Source organism: Phalacrocorax aristotelis, chromosome 3 (assembly GCF_949628215.1).
Source record: "Phalacrocorax aristotelis chromosome 3, bGulAri2.1, whole genome shotgun sequence".
NCBI classification, from domain to species: domain Eukaryota; kingdom Metazoa; phylum Chordata; class Aves; order Suliformes; family Phalacrocoracidae; genus Phalacrocorax; species Phalacrocorax aristotelis.
The window spans coordinates 89,019,469-89,045,625 of record NC_134278.1 but is presented as its reverse complement, the minus strand read 5'-3'; the positions used below and the strand labels follow the sequence as shown (position 1 = coordinate 89,045,625).

At 39.8% G+C, this 26,157-nt stretch overlaps 1 long non-coding RNA gene across 1 annotated transcript in view; it reads left to right on the top strand.

Moving 5' to 3' along the window:
* LOC142055030 (uncharacterized) overlaps positions 1–26,157 on the top strand; it is a 275,522-nt gene that overhangs the window by 79,311 nt on the left and 170,054 nt on the right. Inside the window, exon 2 of the long non-coding RNA XR_012659779.1 lies at positions 15,914–16,129. This is a non-coding gene — a long non-coding RNA (uncharacterized LOC142055030). The remainder of the gene's footprint in view (positions 1–15,913; positions 16,130–26,157) is intronic.

Here is a 26,157-nt window from a genome sequence, read left to right as displayed (position 1 = left end):
GTCAAACTGATTTCATTTGGAGTAACTCAGAGAGATGAAGTTCCTCACTGTTAAGTCCTATTATGCAAGGCCAGCATCCCAATAGTTACATATTTTGGGGCTTGGGTATTTATAAAATGCAGCCAGTTTTGAGGTGAAGTCCAGATCTTACCAACAGTTATTCAGCAAAATTTGTAGTAAAATTAAGCAAGTTTGCAGGATGTGCTCCTCTAATTTTCACTTCCGACTAGTTAATTTAATTTTGCTATTTGCAGTTTTAGGAGTTTAGGTGAAAATATCTTAAAGGAGCTGGTTTTCAAAAGCTCACTGGAGCAACTGCTTACTGGCTTTCTGAGATGCCTTCCAGCTGAACACTGGAATATCAAGGCTACTAAAATCACTGAGAACATGACTTGGACCAGTTTAGCTTTCCAGACCTGATGTTTCTTTCTCCCTGAGAATTATTTCAGTGTGAAATGATTTGCACTTAAAGAAATGAAATCTGCCTAAAAAGTTAAGTAACATGTATTTTCTTTCACGGAAAAAATAAAATATGACTGTTCAAGACATCCTTGACCAGGCGAATGGCGGGCCTTCCTGACATAGTCTCTGTTACAGAAACTTAAGTTTATAAACCAAACATGTTCCCTTGATCAATAATCAGGATAATAGAATATTTTTAGGAACATTTAGAAATTGTAACTCAATCTGACGTGATTGCTCATGCTCACTTAAAAAAACCCCATCAATCAATACCAGCTATCAGATTTTCTACAGACAACAGTGGAGAAAGGGGGAGGTTTTTACAATTGCTTGTAAAACATAGCTTCAATGCAGTCTAATAGTTGCTTAGAAGATATAACACGACTTAACTATCAGACTTAAATATATCTACTGACTCAATACACTATCAAGGCTGCATATCAGGAAATGTGCACAATAAATGACAGCAGTTAAGTCTTGAACATGGTGGTGTAATTTGTGTATTCTTTTGATAACTCAGCAAGGCATGATGGATTTGTAACTAAATCTGAATAGGACAGATAGGAACTAAAAATACTTCTACGTAGATATGAATCCTGGTCATACTAGATGGAAAAGGAAAATTATGATTTAATTATGCTGATTCTGCTAAAGAGCTCCAGTTATATATTAAGGTAGTAAAACTCTATGAAACATGGGAGGAATGTATTACTAGTTAATTACAACAGCAAGATATGCCATTGAAGAGATTATTTCCATATTTTATGATGACTGTTTTATCATCTCCTTGTTTATACTTTCCTTTGGTAATGAACTATTCTTCTGAACTTTGAAATATTTAATATTTGAGCATTAAATATTTTATCCCTTGTATTTGATAGGAATAGTTCTTAGTATAAGGAGTAAGAATACAGTTGCAGAGGAATAGAAAACCCATATGGGAAAAATGGTATTTTCTGTAATTATATGTTGTGGTTGTGCATCAGCAGTGGTGTGGTTGGTTTTGTTTAGTTTTTCTGGTGGTGATGAGGTACAGAAAGCAATAGCTTGTTTTATAATGGAAAGCAAATTCTTCTCTGGCCAATATGCCCTGTAAAGCTGTTGGATTCCCAGGCCAGTTTCAGCGGCACCTCTTCAAACGCGGATGGCTGAAAGATGAACATCTCTTGTTTTAAGTAGTTGGACAACTGTTTGATTGCTCCTTTCTATAGGAAAATAATCTCTTCATGGATGGCTATAAGTGGCATCACTTTTCCTTTGGGTTCCCATTGCGCTCTCCTGTATATATTACACATCTGGACTGTAAAGTGAAACTTGGTCATTCCTCTGAAACATCTGTTGGGTCCTGCTGCAGAGAAAGCCTACTTATCTGCTACTTTTACTGTGTACTGTGTAATTTTATGGAATCTATGTCTTGCTGTCCCCATTCCAGATACAATCAGTTAAAAAAAACACACAGTAGTAGTTAATATTTTCTGCAAAAGGGGTTACTTTGTTTCACAACTGGGTCATTAAAAAAAAAAAAAAGAAAAAAGGTAAGATAAAAAAAGGTCAATGAAAGTGTGTAAAGATTTTTTTTTTTCCCACTTTCTTTGGAAAATTTAAATAGCTCAGGAGAAAAATGGTAAAAAGTTTCCAGTTAGAAAAAAAATTATTGTTTTCTTCAGTTTAAAAGTATCAATCTGATTATCCTATTTGTGCAGCTGCTCATAGAAAGGCCTTCACAAAAAAAGGAGAGTAATGTAATGGATTCTTCTAGTAAGAGAAGGAAGGAGGAAGGAATCAGGGAAAAAAAAAGTTGCAGAATTTCAGGCTAAATTGTGCCACTTCTGTTCAAAGAACCAGCATGGTGGTTTCTGCTGCTATACCATGCTGAGGGCAGAAAGCGCTGGGATGGCAAATACTAGTCATCTCTGGAGCTCCAGAGCTTACTTAGTGAGAGATGCTCAACAAACCCATGAGAGAGAAAAGCCTTTTATTTCCACAAACACATTTCTGCACACCAAGAGGAGGTTCTGTGTCCCACCACCTAGATGATTCAGTGAGAGTCGCCACACGGCTCTGGGCTAATAGGGGCCCTATGCCTAAAATTGCACTTTTCCTTCGTTCCTCAGGAATCTTCAGCTGGCAGCTTTCTCAGTGTTGCAGAGGAAAAATCAAAAGAAAACAAGTGATTTCTGAGAAAGGGAACTGGGATTCAGTAACCTGGAGAGTGAGTAGTAGTAGGAACCTTGTTTAACTTTTCAGAGCAGAAGAGACAAATCTTTGCTTGTTTGGTGTTTGTGCCACTATCATATCCTACACAATGGAGGAGTCCTGATGCACTAATTATGCTCCCTTCTGTGATGGGAAGAATGGGGGACTTGGACTTCATTGCTACAAGCCTATGTGGCGTCAGATGGGTAATTTTATGCACCTCTTCGTTCAGCATTCAGGGCACATGGAGAAGTTATCGATTTCCCTTTTTTCATAGCAGAACCAAAGGGAGATGCTCCCACAAAGGAAAACCAGCTGCATTTTACAAGTACCCAAACTGCCCTATCAGAGCATTAAATATTTATCAGTGAGTGTCTGCTCATTGAGTACTTTGGTATATTTAATTTTTTTTATTGTTATTGTCTGTCTGGATTTGGACTTATCTCCTTGGCCAAAGATAAAAGATGATTTGTGTCATAAACTTATGGCATGTGAGGTAGTGCTTAGTTTTTTCTTGAGATTAGATTAATGAGGTAAGAAAAGGGGAGAGGCAGGCAAGAAGGCTTTGCTAAGCAGCGTTTTAAATTTCGTACCATATTGAAAATGGAGCTCTGGCAGAAATAGTTTTGGTTTTGAAGGTCTGCTCCATGTTAGCAGCAAAAGAGGCAGCTGCTTAAAATTGGAAAATATTAGGAAGGTGTTTGGGGCCGTTTATTGAGGGCAAGGCAGGGAGCTGTGGGCGGTGTGTGTTTCCCAGGCTGCTAAGGGCAGCAGGGACCACGGAGCTCCTGCTGATAAGGAGTGGATGATAACATATTAATGCACTTTTACTTTTCTGCAAAGTATTAAGGCTAGAGAGCTGCAGACTCTTTGTGACACATAGTAATTTTTTGAAAATTAGTATTTGCAAAATAGAGAGGACCTGTTATATTAGCAGAACTGACAAGAAAATAAACAACTATTTTTGGTTTTGATGTTGGTTTGGGTGTTGTTTTTTTTTTTTTTTTCCAAGGAAAAAAAAGCCTTTGGAACTAGGGAAGATAGACACAATGTTGGCTATTATTTACCAGATCAAACTTATTTAAATGCACTGTCTTTGATACTTAATAAATGTTGTAGTGTGGCTTTTCGTGGCTAATAAAACTTGGTTTACATTACACCCCTTGTCTGCTACAATTTGCCTCCTAGGGCTCACTTAGAGTGCATTAAGAAGCTGCACACAAGATCAGGGTTATTTGCTGCAAAACTTAAATAATTCATTTATGCATCACTGCTCTCAGACAGTGTTTTTACAAATGCTATAATGAGACAAGCTGTGAAATGTTTTACATGGTGGAAATGAGGGCTGCTGCTCAAGTAAAGTCTTTCTGCACGGATTTTTATTCCTTGAAGTCATCAGGAGGACTTTCAAAGCATTATGGTGCAGACCAACAAAGCACACTGTCCTGCTGGTAAGGCTGTTTGTCCTAACTCAGCAATAATATTTTTTACTTCTGTGTGCCTTCACTGGAGGACCTGAAATGAGCATGAGATGCTTAAGGAGTGCAGAGTGGAAGCTATAGTTCCTTATGCTGGGGAAGAGGCCTTTTTCTGACTATGACTATACCTTGTCTATCATGCTGATACTCTTTCTTACTCTGCTCTCAGCAGTATGCGTTGCTTTTTATTAATGGTCATGGAAGAAGTTGGAATGATCAAAGCTGTTGACAACTCCCCTGAAGTTAGTTCTGAATTCTCATCCTCTGGAGTCGTGTTTCTTCTGTGTATCTAAAACCTTCAATACCCTCTGCAAAACTCTTATTATCATGAAGAAGTGCTTGAAAGTATGTCCTGCACCTGTACTCTCGGGAGGCAGTTGTCCAGATATAAAATAGCCCTATTTGCACTAAATTTTAGAATAATTTTTGTTTTTATTAATTTAGTGATTTGGATGGAGAAGGGGGGATGGCGCTTGGGGTTGGTTGAGCAAGTGTGACCCCTCCATCATTTTTGTATGCATTTTAGGCTATAGCTGTTAACTACATGATTGGGTCTTATTTGTTCTACAGGAAGAACAAATTATGGAAGAATTAAAACATGAACAAATTAGTAATTGGGTAAGAGTAATCTGTTTACAGTATGTGTCTGACTTTGCCAGGAAAAGTATCCAACAGTTTACATTTCCCATGCACATCTCACCCCTGACTTGGAGCTTGAGATGAGATGGGGAAAAATACTAGGTATAACTGAGACTGCTAGATGACTTTGGTTGGAATTTGCAACTAACTGAAATAATGTATAATTAGAAGTAGATTTTAAGTTTAAGACAAAAATGTTCTATTTTTGATAACTTCTTAATGGGTAAAATTTGCTTTAGAATCTTTTGCTAGAAGATATTTTGTAGTTGCTTGTATTTTTTCTTGGCCATTATGAAACCTTGAAGTGTGTAAAGGTGATTAACATTTTACAGAATGAAAGCTGGAGAAAAAAAGGAGGGAAGGGGATTCAGAAAACAAAATGTTTGGGCTGCTAGGTAGAGATCCCTTTGAAATTGCTAGCATTTCTGTGAGCATTTTCCCCCCCCTCTTCTCAACGAGTTTTGAATCCAAGGAAATTACCATCTGTGCATAGATATGCAGGAAATGAGCTAAATTTGTAGTGTAAACATTTTCAAATGAATATTTGCACAGTACAGTCTCTCAGCAATGCATTATCTTCTTTTATTTGATAATCAACACATATCCCTTATGGGTTGCGTTGAAAGGGAAGAGAATGACTCTCACTAAATTCTAATTATCCTCTCCTTCCTCCTGGGAAGAGCTCTCTTTAAGCTCCCTTTTGTGAGCTGCTCTGTGTTTCACAGTCATTCCACCTCTTGATCACTCGTTCTCCTTATTTTGCCTCAAAGTGGACCCTTAGATGTAAGAGCATGGCACAAGCCTAGACAGCTCCGTATAGGGACATCTGTTGAATTTCTGTAAGGTAGGATTGCCAGGCCAACCCAAAGCCTTGGAGACATTCAAAGCAATTACCTTGCAATGAGGTTTTATGCAGGTTCACAAGCTTGTGATAATACATAAATATTTATTTGCTTAGAACTGGGAGAATGACATATTTCTGTTAGCCCCAAAGTACTTCTGACTCGATTCAATCTGTAGCAACATGAGTCAGCTGTTTCAGATAAGCAGTGTTTCTAATTCAGCCTTTTTTCTAATAAGCACGTACGCATAACGTGAGCTTCCTACACCAATTAATCCGTGTTTCCTCCATATGGTTTGTAGACTTTTATTTTCTTTTAATTCAGTGCAAGCTGCTGAATAGTAAAATGTAGTCAAGATCTTGTTCTAGCAAGAAAGGGACCCCAGCTGAAGTTTCCAGGGAATTGCTAAGGTTACCATATCCTAGTTGTTTTGGGAAAGGAATTTTTTCAGGAATCAGTCCCTCTGACTACTAGGGTTTAAAAATGGATGAAGTCCTTAAGTAGTCCTGTATAGGAGGCCCTGCATTTTTCTGGATAACTTTCTGAAGGTGGGGTTTGTAGAAGAAGAGGAGAGCTGGACGAAACCTCACTGAAGCTGGGTCAGGGGGACAAAGGATTACGCCTGTGAAGTCCTTCTGAGAGTATTCAGCTGACATACTATACACCTCAGTGAGAGGGAGAAGGGGTGGGGATGTCAGAAGACAGGAGAGGAAGCTGCTGGGTAAGGTCTGTGTTTGGAATAATATAGGACTAAAGATGTTTGGAAGTAAATATTTTGTATTTGGGAAAGGTAGGAATTTACAGTCTGTGCATGAAACAGAATGACTTGATTTGCTAATTTTAACATGCAGTTAGGAGTGTTAGAGTGACACTAGCAAAGTCTTGCTATTGCTACTGCTAGGCTATCAGAATAAAGCTGTAGACCTATTCATGTGCATCCATGTACACAAGAACGCAAAGATAAAGAAGGGTGCACACGTACATGGTAAAGCACTACAAAATCTAACTTCCCCCTCCTCCATTAGCAAGCTTGATTAACACCATGGCACCTGCCCACCCCCCCCCACCCCCCCCCCCCCCCAAAAAAAAAAACCCAAACAAACAAAAAAATCCAAACCAAAATTACCCTACAACCTTTTTCTTTTAGTACCAGTGAAATCTAATGGCGCAGTTTTTCTTCCTCAAACAGGGAGAATGTTAATTCTCAGAATGCACTTTATACAAATTAAAGTCCTTTCCCCCTTCCAAACATAATTTTTAACAAAGGAATCAATCTCTCCCCTAGCAAACCAAGGTGAACAAATATATATATAAAAAATAATTAAATGGCTTTTTTCTTATTATAAGAGTTTGTTTGGTTTATAAAACCGAGCCAGAATATTTATGCCCTTCCTGTTAGGGAAGGTCAGCAGATATATACTCAATTACCTATTTGTGTGTGTTAAATCAAACAACTCTATATTCAATATTTTGTTTTTTAATTTTGCCTGAGCAGGAAGCTGGAAATCCAAATTAATGACTCTTCCCCAGTGACATAAATTCTGCGAGGTGTTTGTAGCTTGCTTGTCTTGTTAAAGTGCTCTGACGTGATTGATAGCCATTGTCCTCTCCAACAGCAAAGCCTGCACAGCAGTTGCAAGTAGACCAGCAAGCATGCAGAGAACTTACCCTAGGATCAAAATCCGAGATGTTTTCATTAATTCTACTTCCAGGTTGTGAGGAATGGTTTCTAAATAGGCTTGGCACCCTTCTTGTCTTCTCGCTAACAGCTGCTGTTAGACATGGTAATATACCAAAGTCACTGCAGCTGAGCAAGGAAAAGTAAAGCTGGTTTCTGTGGGGTATCTGGGGGAAGTCAAGTCCCTTCTGCTGAGGGAAGAATTGCTGTGCTGGGACTGTCTTTTGCATGCCCTGTACTGGTTTTATAGTATGGGTAGTTTAACTTGCAAAGGGTCCCCACATGAGTTACCTACCAGATGTCCTACTGTTGCCCTTTTTCAGTGTTTACCTGTGCACTGAATGATTGGATCCTGAACCTGCAAGGGCAGATTTCTTCCAGAGTTGCCATAACAAAATACGGGAAATAAACATTTCAAACCACTTTGTGCCATCTTTTTAGTGTTCAGTTCATTATTCTCAAGCAGTGATTGACCCTACACTGCAGAAAATGTCTCGAGCCAAGACAACCTTTACTCTAAGGGATTGGGAATCTGACAGACCAGCGCAGGCAAGATAAGGTGTGAGAACCTTGGGAAAGGCTTCTGTTAATTTTGGGGCTTTGTTTTAATCTCATACTCTTTTTCCCTTTGTATGATACTGGGGTGGAGAATGGGTTTGTCTTCTATGGGCTAACATTTGTGAGGCTTGTGGAGTTGCTAAGGGATAGCTTGCCAACTTGCATTATTAGGATCTTTCCTGCAATTCAGTAATTCAGTCCCTCCCAATTTGTTCCAAATACAGGACCTTAACTTGAGTGACAGGTATTATCTGCAGTAAGTCCTTAGGAAGGTATAACTGAAAACAGATTAAACGTCAGATAAAAATTGCATTGATCTAGCAATTTGTGTGAAAATTGGAAAAATAGTTTAGTGTTTGGTCTTGAAATAATGAATATGCAACACTTAATGAAATAGCTTTTGCCAGAGCTTTGAAATATGAGTCTAGATCAAGGTTCAAATTGACAAATGACCTTTCCAAAGGGCTGAAGTAAATGAGTAGCACCAGTCACCTGTCAGTGTTGATGTGGCCAGAATCCCAGCTGAGGTACCTGTATTACAGCATGGACATCTCTCTCTAATCAATGTATTGTTACTGCTAGTTCTTATGTTCTCTTTAGGCAGAAGCAAAACATAAATGTAAGTAAGAGTCATGCACATTTGTCTTTCCATAATCCTTGTGCTGTGAGCTATTTTGTCCCCATAGGCTACTAGTGTCTTTGAATAAGTATCTAGTTCTTTTCAATAAACACTGTGCATCTGAAGTTAAAATGGCTACTGGTAACTAAAGTGACAGCTACTTAACTGCTAGCAACAAAAAGAAGCTTGTTAAACCTGAAGATGGCACATCATTTTCGTAGCCGCGTTTCTGAGCTCTAGGAGACTTGAGTGCCGTATTTTCTAGGCAGGAACAGGTAGTCAACTAGGGTGTTTATTCATTGAAGGTCAGGCTTTTGTATTATGAAACTTCTAGCAGATGTGATAAGCAGTAAATTGCAGATCTATCACCTTTTCTTTTCTATCTCTTTTTTCCTTTTTTTTTTCTCCCAGTGAGCGTGTGTGTGAAATCAGCAGAATACTGCCTGCATTTGATTTATGGCCCACTTTTGACCAACTCTTATCAGGTTCCCACAAGCCCTTTTCAGATGCAGCTCATGTCTGAATGACAATAGACAACCAGTGCCATTATGCTCCAAAATCCCTCTCTGCATTCTAGACACCTAAGATTACATCTGGGCTATTGATTTATTACTCCCCCCCCCCCCTTTTCTTTTCCCCACAGGGACCAGTTTGTTCAGCCTGAACAAGATAGACTATTATTAAACTGAGCAAACTACTCCATGTGAACTTGGTAAAGAAATAATCATTTGCAACAACCTTTCTAACCACCCAGGTTCATAAAGAAATGTAGGTGTTGAAATATTAAGACTGTTTATATATGGGTCCCACCATTCGTGTTTGTTCAGATTATATATAATTTATATACATGAAATGAGACCCAACAGGCATTCTGTTGTGTTGGACATTATAGGCATATTGCCTAAAGCACCGCAGTATTACCACCCAATGTACAAAACCCAAATTATTACAAATCTGTGTTATAGAAATACCTCCTGTAACACCAACTGTATCTGTGGCAGGGAGGTTTTATGACACCTTTTAGAGCCTCAGCAAAATTTATATGGTCTACCAGTAGATTTTTTTCTTTTCCTTTTTGGAGAGGGAGAGGAAGCTATAAATTTTACAGTACGTTGGATTTTTATATCTCCTAAGAATGTGCTGTACTAGATTCACGTTTAATATCACTCAGCTATAGTCATCTGTGTATTTAAGGCACTAAGTGAAAAGGTACAGACAGGGTTTCTAGTTAAAATGGTTATTTTTTCCCTCTCTCTCTCTTCTCCCCCCATGCCTTCCCCCCTTTCCCTCCCACAAGCACATACCTTGCATCTTCATTCAGTTAAAATAACATTACAAAAGCTGATTCACTGACTCAGGGTTTGCACGTGAACACCTCTGGCCTGCTTTCAGGAAACTCTGAGCACCATCACGCCAGACCAACAAGGTCTGCAGGTGCTCTGAGAAAAACTCAGGGCATAGCATGGACCAAACGCCACAAATGGAGGCTTTCAGACCTGTGTTCCTCCTGTCATTGGCCGTGGGGACAGATCTGCTTAACTCTCAACTAAACCTCCCATGGTTTATGTCCTACCTCAAAGGATTTATTTTATTCCACCTACTATTCAATTCATTGAGTCGTGTTAGACTGTGCCCTGTTAGACTGTTTTTTTCAGTGACACATGTGGGCAGAAAGTATCACACACAGGCTGTAATTTAAGTATTTCCTTTTACTGCCTTAGCACCCTGCTGATAATTTTTTCTTTTAGGCATTCCTTTGTCCTCCTGTGGAGCAAAACTCTCTATCAGCAAAGAACCAGATAATGCCAGCATCAAGTGGGCAAAAACTAACTTTTATCATTCATTACTAGATGTCTATTTTTTATGTCATCGTTTTCTCATATTTAAGAATAAAATAGTCCTAATAAAAAAAAAAATGTTTCAATTTAACTTTTATAATTATTCTGTAATTCTTTCTGTGGGCTTCTATTTCTTCTCTGTCCATTCAGGGCTTGATCCTGCCAGAATCTGTGTCTGTTCCAATAAAACACCTATGGATGTGCACAACAGCGTTTGGAAGCTCAGACATCCATAAATGCTTTTGAAATATTGTCATATTTCTGTTTGAAGAGGGCTAGTCAACAGGGCATCTGAGCAGTGCCTACCACTGAGGCTTTTTAGAAAGCGAAGAGATTTTTTCCTGTGAAAATGACGCCTTTTCAATTAGAATCTAGTTGAGCATTTGAATATTGGGATGAGAAAAGGAACTCTGTAAGCCTGAGTCTGAATAACCAAGAAATAAGTCACACAGAAATACATAAATCAGAGTTTCACAGACCCACAGATTGCATTGCTATAGGTAGCAGAGGGCACTCCAGCTCTGTAAGGGTACTGGGGAGTTATGGTAGTTTCTGGTTAGAGTAGGGAGAATTAATGGCAGATGGAAAAGGATGAAATGTTTTTTTCCTTAGAATGGAGCAAGTAAGAAGGGATGTGTGAAGGCAGCACAAAACAAGAAATGGAGAGTCAAGAGAACTGAAATATGTCAGGCTGAAAAACCCAAAAGGGAACACTTTTTCCCTTAATGTGTAACTCAGCTGGGAAATCCTGTGCTTCTGTTCAACTGAGAACAAATCAAATTTGAGAGAGAGAGAACCAAATTTATAGCAGTAGTCCATGCTGCAGCAAGAAGAGCAGCAGCAAGGGCATTAGAAATGCACTGCGTTGAGCCTTCAGTTGCTGGGTGTTTGGGGGTTGAGAGGGACAAATAGCCAATAACTATAAGTTGCAGAGTTGCAATCTGAAGCCTGGGTCTGGCCACAAGAGACTAGCTTGCACAGACTGTAGCCCATATCTAGTATTGCAGTTTCTTTGCTTTTATCATTAAATTAAATGTTTAATAAAAGTTTGGCTTAACTGGGTTGTTGGGTGTCCTGTGCAGAATGTCTTTCACAGTCTCCCTATGTCATGGTTAACTGTTGTACAGAGGAAACAGAGATTACAGCAATGCAAACAAGCCAAAAAAAGTCTTGACTAAGCTGACAGTCACTTTTGTGACAGTCACTTGCTGTTTGAAGTAAGCTCTTCAGAGTCTTTCCAACCTGTGTTACAACTGTTGTTTCATTTGTGTCTCGGTGTTGCCAGAGAAAGCAGTGGCAGAAACGTGCTCTGGGTAGGGCAAATCTTGACTTTTTTCTGACTTCATGGAAGACCTTTCTCTCTGCCATAGAAAATCCCCCCTTATTGCAGTTGACTTAAAATTGTGATTTATTTGTCTAAAGGCATTTCCTGGTTTCACTTTTTCTGGAGCAGAAACCTACTTTCTTTTAGCTCCTGGTGTCTTCTACCCTGGAATACATACACCGGCCTGCACAAGCATTGACTTGCATAATGTAGTTTCAGATAAAGGTCATAAATGGTCTTATTTGGAAATTAATTCAAATAAGAAAGAGAACGAGCCAAAACCAAGCCTCTACTGGGCATGTTAATAATGTCATTTGTTTACAGAGTGTAAGATCACTGCTAGAGGACATCCTGAATCATTAGCTGTTGCCCTTAGTGTTTGCCCTTGGGTGTCCCTGTTGTGGGGGAAGTGAGTCCAAAGGTCACAGAGACTCTGCTGGACCAACACTGCCTGAAGATAGGTATTCATCTCCTGGAAACCCAGGCTGATATTTTGAAAGATCAATGTTAGTATTTTGATGCCTAAAAAAAATAGATGGGATTCACTTCATTCCATGGACTAGTTCCAGTACAGTCATTGGCACTGCAACCAGGAGGAATTAGTGTTGCAGTTCTTGAACACTAGCAAGGAGAAACAAGACTGTTGTAGTGTCAGAAGAGTGCAGCAGCAGATCAGAACTGGTGTTTGGGGGCTGTGACTGTGGTGTGTGTGACAGGAAAGCCTGGCGGCATCTGTTTCAGTTGTGCTTATTTCTTACACGTGTAAAATCTGTGTGGGGTAGAGTTTTGGGTTTTTTTGAGCAGTCTTCAGTCCAGTGTTTGCAGAAATATTCCCCAAAGAAAGCATATTTGTTTTAATGCTCCTCTCAAACACACACAAAAGGGTGTGAGAAGGCACAGTCAAAATATAATCTTTAAGAAAGGGTGTTTGCCATGCAGGCAGGCAAGGCTTGGGTAGCTCCATGCCGGGTTTCAGCAGGTAGCAGGTAAAAGAGCAAACAAATAGGGAGCCATATTGTCAGCCATGCTGAAAAGTGCTCTGATGCCCTTTCCTAAGCGTTTTCTCATCAACAGCAACAAAATCAGATGTTTCTATCAGAAACAAGAATAGCACAAACACATGGCTCTTGGCTCTTTCCTTCACTAAGTAGCAGCAGCAATTAATTAGCTCTTGGAACATGTTGCATCTATACAGAGAATTTTAAACCCTCACTTTTTTTTTTAAGGTTTAACAGTCTTTCTGGACAGTTCAGCAGTATCAATGATGCATGTTTAATGTGTGGAAGAAGCTGTCATTCTGGCTTCAGCAGCAGGTACACAAAGGGTGTCTTCACACAAGTTCAGTTACACTTTTGGCTTAAGAGAGCACGCTTCACTATTATAGTGAATAAAGAGCAGGGGATATTCAAACACTCTGCAAAGGTCTCCTGGGTGTAGCTATGGATAGTAGGTAGTATTTATGCTCAATTTTGTATGCTTGTCAACAGCTCTTTGTGTCAGACTATTTTTTTTTTTAATGCAGGTTGTCCTCAGGAAAGTAATGAAAAGGAGTGAACGTTGCCTCAGCTGCCATAAAGTATTACGTTCTCTTTAGTATAAATCATCATCCTGAAGTTCATTAACCTTAATACAGTTTAGTCTTTGTGTCATCAGTTGAGCCCAAGCCTTCCAGATGAGTCATTCGCTATATGCTGGATTTGGGGGGGGCAAGCTAACTTTTGCTTATAATGAACATTGTGCATAGACCTCTTTCCTTCTGTGCTCTGCTCATTGAATTGAAATTGCATTTGTTGAACTGAGAAGGTGTTATGAGAAAAGCAGGGTTGTGACAGCCGAAAAGAGGAGGAACTGACTCCAGAGGAAAGTCCACTGTGGCATGGTAGCAAAGGTGCCAGTGGAGTGGTGTAACAGGCTGATTCTCTTTTCTTCTGCACCAGTGTGTAAATCAGGAATTGCCCTGTTGTGGCAAAGGGAAGCATGTCATTGAGGAATGTCCCCAAAGAGAGCATGCACCCAACCTGGGCTGTCCACAAAGCAATGCAGATGCACCGGCTCAGGCCCAAAAGTGAGTGTTGGTGAACATGGAGCAAGTGAGGGAGCTCCAAGGGATGACAGCAGAGCTCAGCCAGCATTCTTAGGAGCCACCTTAGCACACCGCCTGCTTTGCTAATGTCCCACACTGCCCAAGGGTCACATCATGGGTTGATTTTAAGGAGGGATGTAAAGCAGGATAATATAGTCACTGACCTTGTGGAGTTTTACAGGGAATTCATCCAGTGCCTAGGAGGTGGCATGACACAGAAGGTGCTGGTTGGAAGGTTTGACAAATGGGTGGTGGGAGACTGGCACTCTGTGTGGAGTGGAGGCAGGGGTCGATGTAGTGTGTGAGATGAAAGATGAGGACAGGGCTAGGTCAGGAAGAACACTGTATCTTGGGCAGTTGTCTTATCCACTGCCCAAATTCCACATAATGAGTTTTTCCGTGTCCTCCAGCAGATCAAAGGCATTTATAATTCACGCTTTTAAAGGCTGCTGTCTATTTCTGCTACTTCGTGGATTAAAAAAAAACCAAACTGAACATGTACACACAGAGATACAATAGAAGAAAATAAAAATCCCTGCCTAGCTTCAGGTCATCACTCTTTTGGCTGCGTGAAGCTCACCTATTGACAGAAATCATCTACCTCCAGCTGATCTTACTTCTCAGCCAAGGTCTGAAAGTCTGTCACCTCCCGTCATGATCTGTCATACAAACATCACATGCAGTGTTAACCTAGCGGTTAGAAAGATTTGTTGCAAGTCTGTTGGATCCTTTTTTTTTTTTTTTTTTAAAACCACTTAATACAATGGGGGTGAATTGTCTTATAGGTTAAGGGCAGAGGCTGAGTCTTAATTTATCCCAGTAATCTGCCCAGAGTGTGTGCAGGAATTCTGCAGACTGCATGAAAGGTACTTAAGTCAGGCCCTTCTCTGCTCAAGACTCAGTAAGGGCATGAGTTGATCTAAACACATGTGTCTTCTGTGCTGGGGGGATAGGGGGAGGAGAAAAAAAAAATCAATGCTGTCTCTGGCTGAATTTCTAGTTGTATTTCACAAGGGTGTTACTGGGCTCGTCTCCTTATCTCCAGACATGGTAGAATAACCCTGTGCATTGGACTGCCTGGATTTTTCTCAGAGAAAGCAGGCTTGGCCTTTTCCCTCAGCTTCTGCTTCCTTTCTGGTTCTTTTGTTGCCTTCCCCCCGCCCCTCCTCTTTGCCTTCTCTAAAGTGTCACAAATTGTGTCTCTTGATGCACTATTTTGGCTGCTCCAATGCCTGCCTCTCCAGGGCTCTGAGTGGGCAATGCAGATGAATTATTTTCCAAAGCATGGGAGCTGCAGGATCCTGTTCTTGGCCTCAGAAAGATAATGGTTTGTACAGATCTTGCTAATTTGTATGAGGTCTTTAGAAGAAGAAAGAGGAAGATTGCCTGCTAAAAACATCTTCATTTGCATGAACACAAGGTTGTTATTTGTATATGTAAGATTTTTAAAGGCTTCTTGGCAGAACTGAGAGAAATGACCCATGAGTTGTTAAATAATCTTTAAGGTCCTTGTACTATGTTACAAGCTCTATTCAGAAGATAGTTATATCATTACAATTGGTGTTGAACTTAAACATCTTCGCTTAATGTAGTTTAAACTAGTAAACTTTTGAACATAGTTTAAACATAGTATAAAACTTAAACGTAGTTTTTTTCTTCTTTTAAACAAATTCTTACTGTTTTTCCTTTGTTTTCTGAAAACTTTTCTTTTTGCTGTCACAAAACAGTCCCAACTAAAGCACTGAAAATGCTTTGAAATGTATTGTAATGGTAAGAAATTACTATGTTCAAAGGCTGGAGAGAGTAAAGAGTAGGATTATGGTTTTGAAACCCCAAAATAATTTGCCTAAACCAAAGCTCATAATCTTTGCACCACATCATCTATTGTATGGAAGAATTGATCAATCAGCTGTAGTGATACCTCTCCATTAACTGGTTTGTAATCAGCCCTTGACTAGGTGAAGGGCCCATGAGGACACAGGTCCTATCCTCAGCTACATGACTGGGAACAAGGCTAGGGCCAAAGTAACGTTTGAAAGGTTTTATTTATTTGTAGAACAAAAGTTTTCATCCAGCTGTAACACAGTCAAACAGTGTGAAGGAAACATTACAATACTCCTCCTGTCTGTTTATCTGTGTTTTTATAAGGTCACCCATCACCACAGTATCTAAGTGTCTTTTCTTCTTTCCTTTAAGGGTCCTGGTCAGGAGTTGAAAATAAGGAAAACAGAGGAAGAAAACCACAAAGAAAGAGGCGTATGAAAAGTAAAGAAATGCAGAGCTGGAGGTGAACCTAAACACTTAGAGGTAATTTGCCTTGAGGAGCAAGAACCCTTGAGACCTATGTGTAGACTTTGGAAAAAAGAATCTGTGAACAATAGTAAAGGCGATGAACGTGTTATCCTCTGTCAGGTATGTAAACCTTAAGATTAAAATAACACCTTCAAAAATCCTTCTGTCAGAGTGAGTTTGCTTTAGCTCGTCAGGGTTTCAGGGGAAGTATCACAAAGATAATATCTATCAGGTGGAGATAGCAAAGGAAAAATCTGTGTGAAATTTCTAAACAGGTAGGTTCTTGAAGCTTGTTCTTCATAGCTTGTCAAAGCTATGATGACATTAAAATAGCATTATATAAAATCAGGTAAGTAAGAATTAGAACTAGTGGATTTTTAAAAATATTTTTTGGCATATGTTGAATCATCTCAAGGCTAAGTTTCATACTTGAGAAGGAAGATGAAGAAAGAGTCAGGAAGAGCACAAAATTGAAGTTTCTTTTTTGTTTGTCTTTGTATCGTTACTTTGATTTGAAAATATTTTCACCGACAGTTCTGGCAATCCCAATACTCCTTTACGTCACAAAGTAGTTGGGAAGGGTTCCTTAACAGGCTTTTAAATTTTTGTCTTAGTTTAGCAATATATTTCCACTCTATCACGTTTTGGTTTTTTGGGGTTTTTTGTACTTGATTTACGCTCATGGTGATACCAAGGAGAGGATGGCAGGTATTTCAGTCACATGTCTGTTACCCAGTCTCTCTCTGTGCATGTCACCCTGAAGATAGTAATGTGAGAAGCAACCTTGTGCTTTAGTGGTGTCTGTCTGTAATTGTAGTGCTGCTTATGGAGAAAAGGTGGGGGGGTGGGGGCAGCCAAGTGTCCGCACCTCCATCCCTGGGGTGGGAGCCCTACCTGCTTCAAGTGTGCAAACCTTAGAGTTAAGAGATGTCTGAAGAGGATGGTGATAATAGGGACTTAAGTGTGTCTTGCTCTGATTTATTTTCCCAGATTGATTAAATACAAATGCCTCTGAATATCAACTATTTGTATGCTAATCACATCCCTTCAACAAACACAAGCCATTATCCAAACTCCTTTTTGCATACTGTAAAGAAGTAAGATAATTCTTGACCACAGAAAGCAGGCATGATGTGCGTAAAAGGAGTGAAATTATTCAGCATGTGCTCATTGATAGTTCTTTAAACAGCAGCTTGCTCTTCCCTGAAGTCTTCCTTGAGGTTTGCAGATGACCACATGTAATGATGTGGTTTCTTGTCACTAGTAATAGCTTTGTGAGGCAGCAATATATTGTGCAAGATCATATTACTCAGTAGTTGGCATTGAACTGACCTAGTTACCCCAAAAGTTAATTGCTAGCTTGTATGTGTCGCCACACCTGCCAGCAGCACAGTAGACTTCAAGAAGTCTTTAGTAAAAATTTTGGCTCCTGTCAGGCCATGTTCAGGTCAGGTATAAGGCCCACTGGAGTCAATGGCTGGCTTACACTGTGAAGCGAAGTAGACTGAAAGGTCAAATTCTCAAAATCATCTCATGAACTTTGGCATTTACTTTGACAAATCCCATGCCTCCATTTGTGGCCACTGGTTCGACAAGCTACTTGGATCTATGACCAGCTTAGAAAGATGTGAGTCATTGCACTGACTTCAACGTGGTGACTCACATCCTTCACCAGCATCCTGTAAGCTGCCCCTCTCAGCCCTTTCACTCCAACAGGCTGTTGAGAAGGCCTGTCTGCGGTTTCAGGTGTTTGTTAAAGGCAAATGGGTCATGATGATGGATTATGTTTTGGCTGCCTGCTTGGAAAGTTTGACCCCAAATGATGACCCCAAATATTGGGATCTCTGCATGGTTCTTTCCTATTTTATTCCACCAAGAGTGTCCTTTGTAAAGGCGTTAATTCAAGTTGAAGAACCTTTCCAGAAATATCTGTCCCCCAGATTCTCACATAGAAGCAGTAGAATTATTTATTTGTTGTCTCCTTATTTCAGTTTGTATGTACCCCTTCTATGCAATGAACTTCATTGCAAATTATCCCGTTGGTCTATTATATCCAAAGAAGTGTTCATAGTTGTTCCTCGGACCTGTCATTTGTGCATTTATATCAGAGAATCATAAAAATCAGAGATGGAGAAGTTCTGCGTTAGATCATCTCATCCCTGCCCTTGCCGACGCAAATTTTTATCCCTGTACAGTATATTTTCTAACGCTTTGTCCAGTCTAGCTTTAAGTAGATTAAATATGGTACTTTCTCACTGCCCTGTCAGAAACTGTTGGAGAAGCTTGGAGGTAATTGACACTGGCACCCTTTGAAGGTGCGTTGTGGACCTTACCACACTTGTCATTTGTATCCAAATGCAGTGCTTTCCTCCAGCTGTCATGAGTAGTGTGTGGCTGTAATTCTTTCAGACCCAGCATACAGTCTGTGCTGAACACTTACAACTAAGATGGAACAAAAGAAATGAAAATGTGGTTTTGGTTTCTTTTTGGCAGACAGTGTACATAGGGTTAATTCTTTTGAACAGCCTAGAGGTGAAATAGTAACGGGAAGGCCTCTGGAATATTTTGTTGATGAAAACTAGTGGTATTGAGATATTATGTGCTTGTCTGCATGTGAAACTTTTTCCTAGATAGAGAGGTATATTTTGTAGGGTTCAATTAATAACTATATTTGAAATACCAACTGTCTGCTTTTGTGACACGGAAAGCACATTTAGCCAAACAGCGAGTGCTTTTGAAAGAACACTACTGATGATGTACACGCTTAAGGGAAGTAGTAATAATGTTTGGAGTTTCCTTTATCTCTCAAGGAACCCACCAACTGTTTCACTCAGTCCTTGCTCAAACTGTGCTTGCCTGAAGAACAGGTACAGTGCAGTTGCTTTGGGGTTGGGACATGCATACTGTTTTGTGGCATGATGAAATATTGGACGATCATGACGTAAGGTCAGTAGTAAGCTGCAGGAGCTCCTGTATTCAGACTCTAATTCTTCAACTGCTGTTTCTCCTGAAAGATGTTGACGCATCACTGTGAACAGAAAACAAAGGGTGTTAGCTGATCTCCTGATTTAAATGGTTTCTTTCTCCTCTCATTGTCACCAGAACCCTGACTTGTAACTCTACCAGTCATAGACCTATAAAGCCATGAACCTCTTAAGTACAGTTCTCCATCCAGATCACTGTCGTTACTCCTTTCTGTAGCTTTACAGGTAGGGGAATACTGTCCCTCAGCGTAGCCTCTTTACTTACTACTTTTACTCAACTCAGTTTGAAGGTTCTTGATGCAGGGGTTATTCATAACACTCTCGCTGGTTGCTGTAACTGCCTCTAAGTTCACAAATCCCAAACTGAGATCACATCATGTAACCCAGCGTTCCTTGGATGTGTAGCACCACATTAAAATGTCATTTTAAGCAATTAATATTTTATTTATAAATACTTATAAATATTTATTATAAACAAGGCTTTAAAAAGCAGCTCATGAGAAAACAATCTATTACGTTTGTATTAAAACATGTTCAGATGTTTAATTGTGGGAGAGAATATTCAGCTGAACTGTAAAAAAATGCATCACAGTGCCCTGCTTTGGCCAGTGCATGTCAGGCTGCTACATTCAGCTGAGAAGGTGGATTTTGTTTTGTTCAACACCAAAGCCAAGAAACCAAACTCTGGTGATTTAAGGCCCTCTTAAATACTTCACGTTCTTGACCTACTTGGGCAATACTCCTGTTCGAGAGTCGGGGTCAAATACTGCGCTTGAAATCCCCTGTGTGATTCATGTGGCTGAGGAGTTTTGTTGGATTTGAAAGATGAGGTTTGGTGCCTACTGGAAAGCCCACCGCTGAAAATGGGATTTGTCCTCCTGACTCCAACCGTGGGTTTATACCTAGCCCTGGAGGAACCCTTGTTTTGCTGACCCCCTACATCAGAGGTCTGGCTCCACTGGAGTCATCTTTTGTTTGGTAGGGATCCATCCTTCCTTCCAGCACAGCGGTTGAAGTGGTTTTGTTCCCCTTTTCTGTAAAGTCTTTCTAGGAAAGCATGGAGGCACAGCCTTCTCAGGCTGTTTCCCCAAAACCTTACACTCTTTAGGAGAAGGATGTATTTGGCTAAGATCCACCCGTTCATACTACAGTAGTTTTAAATATAAAGAATAATATAAAATAATAAAAATCATCGTCATGATTGGTAACTGTTTTATATCTTCATCTAGAACAAGAATGACCAAACATCTCTGATTAAGTAGCCTACAGAAGCATTTAAATTCAGCAATTTTAGTAGTTCTTAACAACTCCCGTTGATGGTATTATTTTTCATTGGGAAGAAAAATGGTTATTGCTCACGTTGACCTCCAGTAAATCTTGTCACCCAGCCCGTACCCTAGTCTTGAAATATAATTAAAGCACTCTGTTTTGATAATAGTGACTTACAAAAGTGTAGGAACTAGTATTTACATTTTTTCTTTTTATTGCTCTTAAGTTTGGTATGAAAAGAAAGGTAATGCAACTGAATTACCTTAAATGGCCATGACTGATTTATTTCTGTCTAAGAGTGTTGTAGTTTACATACATCAAAGACTTTTTTTCCTAGAATTACCTCAGTGTTTGGCCTTTTATTTTTTTCACTGTAGTGATTTTAAATTCAATCCACAGTGTAAGCACCCGTAGAGGACCAAAGCAGTTGTTTTTACCCCAGCTGAAAAAAAGTTACTAAATAAATAAATAAAAATCAGGTTTGCAGCCATATATTTCTGAGAACTGCTGTTCACAATATTTTGTGTTGTTGTAGCAACATGCTCCTCATCTATATTTAGTTTAATAGCTGCTTTTGGAATATTGCAAGGTAGTACAGTATATTATCAAGTGGTTTGAATGACATCATAACCTATAAGTGTCATCTCTTGTGGGTTATAAAATCCTCCCAAACCCTCCGTTTGTATTAATGGCTTGTAATATAATTTTAAACCAGGTATTATACTTTACAGCGGAAGGATAAAAATTCTGGCCTGCCTTGTATGGTGCACTGGGGGAAGAAGAGGGCAGAGGAAAGTGTCTTTTCCACCTTACTCATGTATGGACCAGACAAGATAGGCAATATGGTCCTTACTGGGCTTAGGTTTTGCTAGTGGGCCAGGAGAAATTTGTCAGTCTCTAGGGAGTATTTTAGGTGGTCCCTGCCGACACTGAAGATATTTATCTTGTGAAGAAGTTTGATTTTGGGGCAGAAACAACACATCGGCTGCACCCTGTCTTTTGCCCTGTTGCACTACACCCATAAAAAGGCTGGAGAAACCTGCCATAGGTTCTGTGCCTCGTGTTCTGTCTGTGCCATGATAGAAAAGAGACAATCAAATTACTTGCTAAAGATGATATGTGTTCTCAGTTGCCTTGAAACAACTCATTCCACCTTCTCCTGGTTGCTGAAGATGTAGCTAGTGAGTCATCTCAACTGCTGTAGTCCATGGAGAGAGATGGGTGTCCCTGTGTGGCAAGTCATCCCACATGATGCACTCAGATGCATAAGACAGGGCATGTCTCTCACTAGAGGTGTGTGCCTCTTTCTACTGATGATTGAGGGACTACCTTAAACTGAGCTGAGAGCCTCTCAACTAGTGTCAGTGGGTGGGATGAACCCCATGTCTTTATTCCAAGTCCAGATGTTTTCACAGGAAATGCAGAGTAGCTTCTTCAGCAGTTTGGTGGGAGTCCTTTGGTAGAATTCTGTCTCTTGTGTATTACAAAGGAATATATTTCTGTTTCTTATAATCCTATTTTATAGAGAAGGCCTCCTTACAAGGTCGTGTTAGTTGCTTGTTGGGGAATCTGTGGCAGGTGTGTGTCTTCAATTAGGTGAAAAGGAAGTGGAAATCTCAGGGAGTGTCACGAATCCAGAATTGACGCCTATGCCTCTATGGAAACTCTAAGTGTACACGGGTCACTGGCCACTATTACAGCCCTGTAGCAGTCGCCAGGTTGTATGATTATCAGAGTAATTAAACATACCATATGTTGCCCCTGTTACTGCAAAAGGGTCTCTCTGTATTTTGGAAGGGAATAGACTGCTATGAAAGGGCTGCTGTGGATATTGCTGACCTCTTTGCATGGCTCTGCATTTGTGCTTCCTCACCCAAATGCCATCCACCATCAGCACAGGGTGTTTCCTGATACTAAAGTGAGACACAAGATATGTTGATAAATACATTTCAGCCTAATAAAACTGCAGCCATCCTCATGGCAAACAAATAAAGCATGTTGGGATAAATAGGGATATGCAAGGTGTACAATGCAAAGTTGCCTTATTCCATAGCATAAGAGTAAATTGTGAAAATTCCTGGTAGAATAAACTTGATGTTTATTGCATGCACTGAAGCTCAAAAACTGCTTCTTCTGTTTGTAGTGAAAGATTTAGCATCATATACATAATTTTTATGCTATATTGTTTGTCCTGGTGTAAATTTAGAAGCATGTTTGGTTTTTAAAAAATTGTTTGCACACAGATATAATTTTTTTTATCCCTGAAATGTTCACCATAAATAGTTCAGCTGCTGTAATGTTCTGCCACTAGAAATGATCAATAAAACGTTATTAAAATGTACAGTCCATGCATATCTAATTCCACTTACCCACATGTTACCTAATTACAGATTTTAATCGCTTTCCCTCCTCCCCTGAAAACCTGCTTGGCAATGTGAGTATATTGAAAATGTGTGAAGAAATTCACCTTTGCTTTCAAAGAAAAGGAAAGAAATTAGGTGTAATGCACCCAAAAGGTTAAATTTATCATGCTGGGAAGAGAACTGCATATCACAGAAGCTCTGGATATTTTTGGCATTCAACTTCTCCCACCCCCTCCCCATCTTTAATCACACCCAGAATGCAGTGCTTGTAAACTGTACTGATGTGTCAACTGTCCTCTATTTATTACATCTTATGCTTTAAATATCACCTCTGACAAACAAAAGAAAAGCAAATGTTCCTAAATTTCCTGAAGGGCTGAAACATCAAGCCCGGATTATTATTGTTTATGTCTCAGCTTTAGCAGCTCCAATGTCTCCATGGTCTGCTGTGCGCCGTGGTTGGCAATGATGGATGACCATTACAGCAGCTTATTGGAAATGGCTTGATTTATAACCTGTTCTCCCGCCTCAGTCTAATGGCTTCATTTCTTTCCTCCAGTGCGTGATGCCACAGCCAAGGTCATTGCGCCAATGGCCTTTTGTTGTTAGTTTGCTGATGACCACTGTGCCTGAGAGTCGACATGCGGGGAGGGCGAGGTGGGGGGGACACAGCCAATCTTTACGTTTTTTTTTTTTCCCCTCTCAGCCCCGATAACTGCAGCAGAACAGTAGATTAAATGCTGTCTTCTATTTGCTTCCTGTGCTTGCCAGACAAGGGGCTGCTTTATGATCCTCACTGGGAAAGTCTATTACTCACATCTACTTTAAATGACCAACATCAAATATATACAGCTCCCATTAAAGCTGAGATCAATAAAAATGCCATTAAGATAGTAAAAGTTGCTGATATTAGTGAAGCCCCCAAACAAAATATTTGATTTTCTTTCAGGTTGTTAGTGAGATGGAATACGAACATATAAGAGAAAGGAGAGAGGGCCATGCCTGTGGTCAATAATTTATCTCTGAGATTCATTCAGCCTCTCACCCAATATTTCCCTCCTGTCTATTGATTCCTCATCATTATTTGTCATAAGCTGTCCTAACTCAAGGAGAAAATATGCCCTCCATGTCCAAGGGGAGTCATACCTGAAGAAATAGAAAGGAATTTCATTAAAAGCAAGAAAGGACTGCCTTGGCTTTGAGAAACTCCAGCAGAAACTTACACAGACTTGTGTTATGTGTAGGTTTTTGTGGTTTTTTGTTGTTTTTTTTTTTTTTTTTAAAGTGGTGTTTGAAGCCCATTAGACAGTGCCATGACAGAAAATGCCTAAACTTTGAAGCAAGTTGCTTTGATTACATTTTGTTGCCAAGGAGCTATGTTTGGCCCTGAATGAAAATAGGCACATTAAAAAAAAAAAAAAAAGCCAATTTTGTAAGTTATTTCCAGCAATGTTCTCCTGAACCACGCTGAATCTGGAGGCGGAAGTCTCCTTCAGGAGGTTGCAAGGATTTGGCACCAGCAGCCTTGCCATCAAAACAAGTACAAGCGATGGTAATATAATCATTAAGATAAACTGTAGCCCAAACAGTAAAAGCATGAGTTGCAAAATGGAATTAAATTTTTAAGTATGGTTATTTGCTAAGAGGCTGTTTAAAACAGGCAATATTTTACGTTAATGAGACCCATATGCTTTATGGTATGTCATTCAGCTGCTTTCTTTGGAAATGGCTTGGAACAATAGCTTTCATGCTTACTTTGTAAAATCCAGAAAGGATAGTGATTGGGAAGTGTGTGTGTGGAAAAAATCTGCATAATGATACATGTCTAGGAAATGTCATCTGTACGTTGGTATGTTGTTACCTCGAAAAGTAAGTTTATCTCCAAGTACTGCGCAGAGTATCTTGCATTTTGCTTCCCCCCCCATTTTTTTCTTTTAGAGGTGGGAAGCAGCAGGGTACATTAATGGAGCTTTTGCCATCTTCTCAAGTAATATATCTGTGCTCCCTGAAGCAGATCAAGCTTGCTTTTGATATTTTTTGGTTTTGTTTTGGTTTTTTTTGCCAGGGTGGCTGCAACTGTGGCATAGATAACGGGGAGAGATGGAGCTGCCTTCTTCATCCCATGCAATCCTTCTGCCCATACAGAGGCAGGCGAGCAGCGCAGTATTTCAGTGGCTGGGGCAGAAAGCTGTTGGGCCCTTCCCCAGGGCACATGAAGGTCCTCATGAAGTAAACCCACACCTGGTTTCACTGTGGTTATTTTCTCTCCTTTTACATCACATCATTTATAGTCATTGCTGTGATCAAGCCCACCATAACGCTGAGGTTCTTGAGGTTCTTAAGTTTAAAACTTAATCAGTTTTAAAGACTGAGTCTGTTGGAGTTAGGCCTCCCTCCTATATACTGTTACATTTCTGACTACAGCACCATATTACCTCTGCAGAAGCTGCTTGAAAAGAAAAAAATACCCAAAGTCGTTCTATTTTTTTGCATGCTTTTTTGTTAATTTACACTATTAACCAGGATAAATCATTACTGGTTTTAAGTGTCTGTGGCCACATAAATATGCACTTGTGACTCTCATTAATTCTTATCGGTCTGAAATACTGACAAAAATATATGAGCTGGGAATACCTGAGTAAAAACTGTAATTTAGTTGAGTCTTTTTAATGATACATTCTGGATAGCATCATATTACTGGTGACAGAAATAAGCCAACTCATATTCACCTAAAACAACTATTTCTTGATTCTTTTTAGATGGTCAAACAACTTGAGGAGAAGAATAAGAAGGAGGGTTTTGAAAAATAAAGTCTGTAATTTTTCACATGCAGTTTTGTACCCATGGTCAACTTCAAGGGGAAAAAAAAAGGAAAAGGAAAGAAAAGAATTAAAATCTTGGTGTGACCGACAGATTGCAGACATTGCTTTTTTTTTTCCCCAGCCCATACCAGGGGGTTAAATCTCTGCCTTCTGTCTTTTTCACCCTGAGCCAGTGAGAGCTACAAAACTGTGGATGCAAGATGAGAAGTCTGAGTGAGGCCTTGGTGTGGGCTGGCCACATTGTGAAAGTGCCACAAAAGAGACTGTCTTCAGGGGCTGCCTGTCCCAGCTCATATCTCCCAGCTATTGGTTCTGGAAAAGAGAGAAGCCTTGTGAAACTCAACATGCAGCTTTGTATGTGGCAGGGAGAGGGGCTGCTTTAGCACACAGTGGGAGTGCCAAGCCCCATCTGATTATTTTTGTGAGGCAGTTTAAATTATAAATGCTGTTTTAAGTGTAAAATTAGGAGCACTAATTATAGCTGATGTATTGTTTTGTAATTTTTATCTCCAGTATTGTACAGTGCTTGGATTTTTCCTGTCTTTGCTAGAGAGCTCTTTTTTGACTACATAAGCAGAAAATGGCAGATTCAGAAATCAGCTGTTTCCCTAATGAATTCAGAGAAACTCACGTGAAAACACTGACTCTTAAGGCTCATTTTTCATTAATGTGGAGGGGACTGGAGTTCTGACCATATAAAGGTAAAAGCA